Raw genomic sequence first — 9,819 nt, 5'->3', positions numbered from 1 at the left:
AGGGGCTGGGAAGAGCCTGGGGCTGCCTGTGAGAGCTGCGTTCCCCCACTCAGGCTGGGGCAGAGGCAGCGGCGCAGGGAAGGGAAGGTGTCGGCTCTCCGAGCTTGGTGCTCCCTGTAAAGCGCCAGCTGCAGCAGTGGAAAGCCTGAGACCTAGTCTCGGTCGAACTGAGGTTTTAATGCAAGCCACGCCCGTGGTTTGCGTGAGTGCTTTCAAGTGTACCGCTAGCAGCAAATCTGGCCCTTTGGGTTTGGGAAGAGAACTGGTTTCCATACGGTCACTTATACTGCGATGTCACCCCAGACTACATTATACTGGTTTTGCTGACGTTGGTTTTCTTCTGTCTGATTATTTTCATCCAAACTTTAGGTAAATATTCTTAGTAATCTAAGTGGTTTTAACACTCTTGTTTTTTCAGGTGTAGTTTATGGCCGTAGTGAGAAGCAGGTTATTACTTTGTTTACTGAAGATGTGGTGCCTTCAGTAGAACTTTGATCATGTTATCCTTCCTCGACGGTAAGAAAAAAAAAATCCCTAAGCTATGTGCGAGTATTGAGTAGCTGCAGGTGTGACAGTGGTCAATATCTTGATCTCAGTCTCCCCAGTTCAGAGTTGCTCAGTATAAGAACTTATCAGGTACAGTTCTTCAAGCTTTTCTTCTTTTCCTTCTAACAAGTACAGGTTCACATGCAACAGATCACTAATGTGATAGTAAATACCTCCTTTATCCCTGTTTCATTTTAAGCTTTGTGTGTTTGCCCAAACTGCTGCCCTAAAAGCCAAAATCCGCTACAGAAGAGGGTAAATGAGAGGTAAATTAACAGAGCAAGCCACAGATCATGCATTCCCTCTGCAGATGTCAAAGCCTTCACAAGCCAGTTATTCAAAACCTTGTATCAGTTCACTTAATGTGGCTATTACTTTTGATAGTGTTTAACATACAAATAAAGCTTAGCCTTCCTTACCTCCTAAAATAAACATTTACACGGGGAATGTTTCATGTTCTGTTTTGGGCTTGTTATTGCTGTACTCCACTGCTTCTCTGTAGCAAATTAATGTTCTGAGTTCTATGTAGGTCTGTCTGTCTGCTTTGCAGAGAGTTGTTTTGTCATGCAGCTTTAAAAATGCCTTTACTTCATGTTTTACATGGAAAGCACTATTTTATTTCACGAGTTAAGCTGCCAGATGGGTCACTCATTTACTTTGTGGTAAACCACTTCTGTATAAAAGCTACTTGTGAAGTGTGTTCTTGTTCATAAAGCAATTTTGTAAAAGATGGTAGAATTTTACAGTACTGGTGTGAGCGAATCGTAGTAGAGCCATTGGTATCTGTGGTGTAAAAGCATTCCTTGTGTGCCAGACTGACCTAGACCTCTCTGACAGTTATTGGAGGGGAGGTGGGGGGAAAAGGTTTCAGGTAAGTTTTATTAACATTTTCACTCTTTTAACATGAATATAGCACGTTCATGGAAAAAAATTACTTTGGAACACTCTTTGGAAACTTTGTGATGTAATTGCAGTAAGGCTTCCACTGTTGCATCTGTTTTTATATCTGCTCTAAGAATATGAAGAAAATTATTGTGGAAAAGCAGGTGGGGTGAGAAAGTGTAATTATTGCTATGGGAAAAAATGAGATCTGCCTTTCAAATTATTTAATCAAATGTTTTAAGAAAGAAATTAGGGTCTTTAAATTTTCTTACCTGGAAAATAAAGCTTTTGTACACTTTGGTAGACCCACAGTGTGTTACATTATGCTGTCTCATACAACACAGGGCACATGAGAAACCAAAGTAACATCTGTCTGTCCTCCAACAAGGAAGGCAGTATTGAGAATTTTCCATGCTTGAACATGATACTGGAAGCTTCCCACAGCAGTGCCAATGCTGAAAGCCCCACCACAGAAGAATGCTGATGTTAGGAACTTGTCATTCCCAAAGCTGTGCCTTCCTCCCAGCACCCTCGTGCCTAGAAAAGCACTTCTCTTCTTCCACAATAAGCTGTCACTATTTGTCATTGTTCCATGCTGTTCCTTTTCAGACAAAAACACAATTTGTGTCTCCAGGGATTCAGTCACTGTTACTCTTCTAAAGCAGTGATCTATGCAGTATTGACTTTGGTCGGTACGCGTGGTTAATTTATTAACCACATGTGCATGACAGTTGTGGGGAAGAAGCATAAACTCCGGGACTTGGAGTTACTTCAGTGTGAATAATTCTGCTCATGAAATGACTCTTTGGTTTTATAGCTCCCTGGCTTTGAGCCCTTCTGAGTTTCTAATCTGCCCCACAATTTGGGGTGCTATTGTTAACTTGGCTTAATCTTCAGTAAACTGCAAGAGAGGAGAGATAAGCAATGAGGCTAGAAATGCTGGATAGAAGGTAGAGAAAAGACCAGATGGGCGAGACCAGGTTACGGAGCTGAGAAATGGATTTAAAGAAAAGTATGTCACGGAAAACAAAAATGTGTGATTGGAGTGATACTGCTTTCTGTCATACTGTATCTCTTGGCTTCTGTGGGCTGCTTCTAGAGCTTTTCTGGATAGTCGTGTCAGTGTGGACAAAGCAAGGGAAGAAAGGAACAAAGGCCTTTTATTTGAATTAAATCATCAGCGGATCCATTACAGCAGATACTGTTCAGCTGAGGAGATTGCAAACTACAGTTGCATGACCTTAGCTCTGACCAAACTTGCATTCTGGTGTGTTTATGTAGTGATGCTGTCAGTTTTAATTCAGTGAGTTGGATAAGGAAGGTCTGCTGTCACTTCTCAGAATATCTCCTACTAGCCAAATTCCTGTATGGAATATGCCTGAATGTAGCCCAATGGCAGTAAAATTCTGCTTTGGAAAGCTATCACTCTAGACTGATAGGCAATTTCTTTTTCCGGGCCTGAAAAATCAGTGGATGAATAATGAATGTGAGGTAAAACTGCTTAATCAAACCAAACTTCACTAATAGCAATGGAAGATGTTGAAAGAAAGCAAATTTAGCTTTAATCAGCAGGTTTCTTTGTTTCAGAAAAAAAGATTAAAATTCAAGACACAAAAAATATTTAAGTAGGTCACTGCTTTGAAAACCCTTTTAACGCGAGTTACAAAGTCTACAGACAGCAACAATGTTTTAGGCTTTTTTTTTTTTGAGCATCTCTCACTAGATATATGGTGAGACCTTTAGGATGAAAAGCAAAAATCAAAACTATTTAAGCTACTGCTTATCTAAGTTCAACACAAAACTTATTTTGTTGTAGTGTACCAGTTATAAGGAGTTATTTTCTTGTACTTTGATAAAAACACACATAACTGCTGCTGCCTAAACATTTACAAAACTGGTATTTCTGTCAGTATCTTAAAGAATTACATTTAAGACAGTGTGTTAGAAGTTCCCCAGGTTGGCTTTTTTTTTTTTTATTGGTGTTGTAGAACACGTAAATAATATGTATGTTCTAAAAATGAAATATATTTACCCTTTAAACATTAGGGTTTTATTATGTGGGCCACTGTAAAGCCTGCATAACCAGTTAAGCAGCTCATAGGCAAATGCAGCTGCGTTAGTTACACCAGCCTGGGTTAGTCTGAAAGCTCAGAGCTTGTTTTGACTTTGTGCTGTGTACCCAGTACCTAAAACAAAGACAGCCTGCAGGAGACACTATCTGGGACAGCTGCAGAGCAAAGGCTGAAACTGCAGCAGTCATATGTTAAGAAATAAACACAGCAAATCTCTTCTGGTACTAACACAGATAATATCAGGAACAATAGCAATTCCTGATCACAGTAATTGTTACCTGAACTATTTCAGTCTTAATTTGTCAGTAACTTTTTTTTTTTTTGCATTGGATTTACAAGCTTTTAACTTTGTAAAACCTGTTTTTGCTTTTCTATTCACCTGGCTTCCACTCACTTTCTTGTTTACATTCAAAGTAATACTCATGCAACATTTTCCCCTCAAGATATCTAAAAATTTCTTTGGTTTGCTATACTGCTAATCCCTTTTTACAGGTGTGAGAAGAAAGCAGCAATTTGTCTTTATATAGTGGATAGTTTCCTAGGCAGCTTAGAGGGGCTCTAAAATGTGGATAGCCCTTATTTACAGGAAGAATATGGTTTAAATGGGTAAAAAAACTTTCTATTCTTCTCTTCCCACCTCCAAACTCTTCCAGTGTTGGTAAACATTGGTACTTTGCCTGAAACATATACACAACTTACTCTTAAGAAATGAAATTTAATTGCCAATAAAATTGTTCTGTCTTTTGTGAGTTGGAGAGCATAGTTTGAGAACTTTTTTTCTCCTTCTAAGATGTAAGACAAAGGGTTGGACTGCATCTGGCCCTGGAGGTGTGACATCCAGTGAGGAGATCCAAAGAGGTTGTAGTCACAGTCCAGCTTCTGAATAGTGATGTTTGACAGTAGCTGCTGGAGCTTGCTGCTGCCAGAATGAAGTCCCTGTCAACCCATGGTGACTTACAAATATTGACAAACCAGAATGCTGTATGTACTTTTGTCCAGTCTAAGGAATTGTTTCCTTCTGTGATCATGTGGGCTAGAAACTTAAAATGAGGCTGAACTTGACAGTAGAATCTGTTTCCTGTGTCACTGCAGCTCTAAAGTCTTCTGGGAGAGAGAATAGTGGGAGCTGACAAGGTGGTGTGTCGTGGGCTGCGAGAGGAAGGAGCCAGCAGAGATGAGCAGGTTTGGCTGGCAACAACCAAGCACCTCATAAGCACTATGATATTCATCAACATACTGGTCTTTGTCTTGCATCCAGATAGTGGAAAAGCTTAAATTAATTTCAATGGATCTTATTAAACTTAAATGGGTCTCAAGTGTTGGTCATGCATCATTGTTAATGTAGACATTGTTGGGAGAATAATTTATTCTGTTACTTCTGGCAACTAGTGCTGTGATATGTCTCATAGAAATGACCACAGGATACATAGGTGATCTGAGACTAGAAAGAAAGCACTCATGAAGTTTTGAAATTGTTGATTGAATCATCAGTCTCATTTTTAGTCATGGTTCCCATGGGATTTTCCAGCAGCTGGTGATATAAATGTATCATTTCCTTACAGCACCCCATTGCATACCTTACTCTATACTGCTAAAGAACTTTACAGTAACAGGGGAGGTTGAGTTTGTTGGAATATAACCCTATCTGTAGCTTTTATCCAGAAGGAGCTCTGCAGGAGGTCAGGAAAACATTTAAACCCCAAAAGCATGTGGAATTTTATTAATTTTATTTTTGTGAAAGTGTCTGCATTAGCGTCAGACTGTTTCTACTGAGGGAATCCAAGTATCTAACTGATGGTTTGGTGAAGAAGTGTTCACCTGCTCCCAAGAGGCACTTAAAACCAGCTGTTAAATTCAACTAGAACTAAGTCAGACCTAGAGATGGTTATAACTGTACTGCAAAGACAAGGGCACTCAAAGAGGCTCTTAAGGCTGCAGAACTTTCCCATTTTCCTTTCTGTAAAATGAATATGTATCGGAAGAAGATATGATGGTGTAACAGAGCCCTGTAGACTCTAGGATCCTCTGACAAAAACTGAAGAAAATCTGAAAAGCCTCTGACAAAACCTGAAATCTGAAGATGGTGTAGTATGTGTTATACAAAGCAAGAGGTCAAAGCCATTGTCAAATCTGAACTCCTATAGTAAGAAAACAGTAGCTCACAAAATGCAAGACTGTAGCACAGAGTACAGTATGTGCAGTATGTACAGTGCTTTTTGTGGTATCAAGAGTGCATTAGAGATGAGCAAAATTTACTGAAAAGATATGACAGTTTATCTTACAGGGGAAAAAATCTGAGCACGTTTTTTATTTCGTTTCAAAGGATTGAAAAATAATTCTTAAGCAATATACTACATTAGTCAATTACAAGTAGTTAAACATTTATTGCATTACACAAAACCTCTGGGGGTGATACTTTTCCACAATATGTTTCAGATAGCTGCTTTATATTTCTGAAGAGCATGAGTGATGATTTAATAGAGTCTCTTTCTAACTGCAATCTCATATAATGTGAAACAAAATGTTAATCAAAGCAACCTGGATGAACAGGAGATCAGTGACTGTGAAACAAGCAGATAGAGGTGCTTGGGTTGAGTGGAGGCTTCTGAGGAGGAGGAGGGGTGTTGAAACTGAGAGGTACCTAAGGCAAAGCTTGGCTTCTTTGCTTCTGTGTGGTCATTGTACTTGAGCTCCCTCTCTTAACACATCCTTCATTGTTTAAGTTCACTAACAAATAATTTGTCAAGTACATTTAACAAAGAACATAACATTATTTTTGCACATAAGAATGATGCCTTCTACCAGAAGATCTTCCCATGCTTCCTGTAACTAATGGCTTACTATGAAAGAGAATTTGCACAAACCATTAAGGGGAGTGAATTACAAAACTTTAAAGCTTTTACGATACATGGGTTTAACAGTTTTAATCCTAAATTATTCTTAAAATGTGTAGTTTTGGACCTTCTTTACTGCTTTAAATCTTTAAATAAAAGCCTTTGTTATGGATACTTTTTCATACATCTTGAGTTTCTTGTACAAGGCTGAATGCATATAAAAGAAAGGCTGGCTTCAGCTGGATTCAGACCTGGAGATAATTCTGGTTAAAGTTATGATTCTTTTTTCTATTACTGTACTTCTTGAACTATATACAATAAGGTCTACGTGCACTAATACAGATTAGGTTTTGTTAATTATCTGAAATTATACTTTAACTATCCTAGCCTAAAACATGTAAAGAAGTAAAAAAAAATACAGTCTGTAGGCAAGTTCCAATATTCCTATGCTTTGGATATATGCTTTAATAGATTTGGACAATAAATTAGAAGCAGAGCAACAGGCAGTAGCAGGTTAGGTGGTGCTGGAGTGGGAAAAGAAAATAAGATATTTAAAAAATCAGAAAAAAAGAAAATGAAAAAGATAGCACTTGTTTCTGGTAAGGAGAGATTTGGTCTCTGTTCTTTATCACAGCCTATGAATGCTTGCTTATCAAGTAGGTTGCTTTTTTATTGAAATGACCAGGGTGTGTTGTGGAATTTGCAGAATTTTTGAAGTGTTCTAAAGGAATCTTTTTTCACTGAAGTAGTTATAATACATAACAAATAAAATGTGTATTTGCTGAGATAAATGTATACCAATAGATTTCCTTATTATTCCTTTTGCTAACAGGATAATTTCAGGTGCTGAACACAAGTGCACGAATGTACCCTTGCACTTCAAGTGAATGGTACCTGCTGGGGAAGGGAATCATCCTCCCCAGCTGAACTTTTTGCCATGGAAATGCATACAAAGTTGCAAGAGCCACATTCTTCTTCCAGGAGTGATCACCAGCAATGTGTTTGCAATGCACTTGCAATATATCCAAGGTGATGCATCTGATTATCATTCTTCTCTCTCAAATTACAAAACACATCAATCAAAAGCTAACAGGAGCTGGGACATATGGCATCTCAGAGAAGAACAAGCTGCTGGGCTCCCACCTGTGCCTGGCCTGCCTCGGTGCCAGGAGGGGCCACTGACTCCCGCTGACTTCAGAGCCTTGGAGTTGTGAATCCAGACTTTTTGGGATGCTGTAGCTCCTGCTCTTTCTGCATGTCACTTACAAGTCATCCATGCTGTGTTCTTGGCACCCCCAAGGGATAAAAATTACTGCTGCCTTCTGTACTACTCAGTTCTGCTCTGAGTACTAGTGACATGTCATGTACAGGGTAGTTGGTTTGGAGCTGCTGTTTCCTTTGAACTGATGTAATTTTTGAAGTTTAATCAGTGTATGATTGCAATGCTGCATGTTTTTTTGTTCATTTAAAATATGTCCCCATACATGCTTTATTTCTATCTGAATACTTACGGTACCCAGTACTAGAGTTTATGTTAAAAATTTGTAATTTTAGACAACATACTCCACAATGATTTTTCTTTTTATTTCATGTAGCCCAAGCTTCATGAAAGTTTGCAAATCCATTTTGTAGTAAGTAAGCTTCATACTGTCTGATAAGCCCATGTAGCTGCAGCTCTTTGTATTTTTCATCCCACATGTGATGCAAGATTAAAAGTGACGCAATTTCTTTGTTACTGTAAGCAAACGTTCATACCAAATGAGGTGGTCATCCCCAGTCACAGTTGTGCCCTCCTACTGGGGCATCCTGCAACTGAGTGGTAAACCAGATCAGGATTAAATCCACATGATTTTTCTTGTTGCTAGCCTAGCTGTAACCCAACAGAGTTTGCTGTGCAGCCACAGCAATGTTTTTATGGGCACAAAGAGGCACAGGGCACAGGTGTGAAAATGAGCAGCTTACAGCAGAAACAGAACCATCTTTCTAAGTCCCATGACTCTCTTATCGTGACCTAATCATGAAACTATGATACTACTTTATTTGAAATTACGCTTATAAATTAGCAACTTGGCAACCATGGCTGGGTAACATAATCAGGCTTTTAACTGCTCCCAAACTGTACAAAGAGGATCAGAAACATTTAAAATGCACAAGTGATCTTTCCATCAAAGCAAACAACAGCAGACAGACATATTTTATGCTCACAGTAACGTCAAATCCATCTGAAAAAAAAAAAACCAACCAAAAAACAAAAGGACCTCAAAAGACATAGTCCAAGAGTCTAGAAATTGCTATTCATGACTCAGATTTCCACTGAAGAATTCCTGGAACTCACCCTTGTCCCACTTTTCCCAGATTTTAACGTTTGCTATGATTGTTATTGGGGGTTTTGTTCTTTTTTATCTTAACATTATTCGTTTTCGAAAGTTTGAAATCACAAGAAACTAAAAAAGTGAGTTAAACCTTTGCTGCCTGAGATTGCTCAGCAGTGGAGCGTGGAAATAGCCTAGGTGTTATACAGTCTTCAGCTTGGCTGATAACAAAGCAGAGCTCAGTATTTTTTCCAACTCTCCTCCAATTCCCGTCGCTAATCTCTGAAACGTGCCCCGTGAATAACTACTGTGACTTTAGCTCAGTGCAGCTTCAGTTACTGTATCCTTCATTCAGCTGCGGCTGTGGGACCGACCCTTATTCTCTAATACCAGGTTACGCAATCAGATTAAGGAGCCATCTGCAGCACAAACTGAAACTGCTCTATAATCGTGTTCCCGGCTCAGGCAGAACTTTGGCTTACGCAGGATCTGTGTCTCCTTGAATTATACACCAGCCTCCCTGCTACTTCTCTCCTTCTTCAAGTTGGAAATGCACAGCAAGCGATACGGTCAAATATTTCAGCGATTAAATTATTGCGCTTTGAGCACGCTCAGCTCAGATGCCGCTTCTAAGATTTAAAGGAATATTTGCGGTAGTTCAAAGGGAAAAAGCAAAACCTCTCCCTTCCTTGTGCCTCCTTTGAATGTGCTTGAAAGGACAGTAGATCAGAGCTTGCTGCTTTTGCCACTCTGCTGTCAACAGCTGAATTGTTAAATGATTTAATGCCAATGCATCTCTTATGTAGCTTTGTAAAGCCTCAAAACTAAAAATACCTGCTTTTGTCAGCTATTCTCAGTGTGTCTATTTTACCTAGTCGTGTGCACAGCAAGGTCCTGGTTCATCATTAGCGAAAATAATTCTGCATTCTCAAGGCTTTTCTGTTGTTACAGTCACCTTTACTAACAAAAAGTCCTTTTAAATGACAAAACTGAAAACTCGCACTGTAAGCCGCCTTTGTTTTCAGAGGGCTTTGCCACAGGAACGCAGGACGGAGCCCTGACTACGTGTGCTGTAAAATCAGCTCTAACAAAGGCCGGAGCTCCGTTTGTTTTGTGCCGAGAGACGCACAGCCGGCGGCTGCGCTGCGGCTGCCGGGGAGCTGCCTCCCGCAG

General features: G+C 39.5%; 1 long non-coding RNA gene across 1 annotated transcript; it reads left to right on the top strand.

The window, feature by feature from the left end:
- Positions 1–389: 389 nt before the first annotated feature.
- Positions 390–9,492, top strand: LOC115949518. The gene is made up of 3 exons (XR_004082967.1): positions 390–516; positions 4,593–4,682; positions 7,167–9,492. It is a non-coding gene; the product is annotated as an uncharacterized LOC115949518 (long non-coding RNA).
- Positions 9,493–9,819: the final 327 nt, after the last annotated feature.

This window comes from Geospiza fortis, unplaced genomic scaffold (assembly GCF_000277835.1).
Source record: "Geospiza fortis unplaced genomic scaffold, GeoFor_1.0 scaffold40, whole genome shotgun sequence".
Classification (NCBI taxonomy): Eukaryota; Metazoa; Chordata; class Aves; order Passeriformes; family Thraupidae; genus Geospiza; species Geospiza fortis.
Note: the sequence above shows the minus strand (reverse complement) of the source record. Positions and strands in the feature narration are given on the sequence as shown.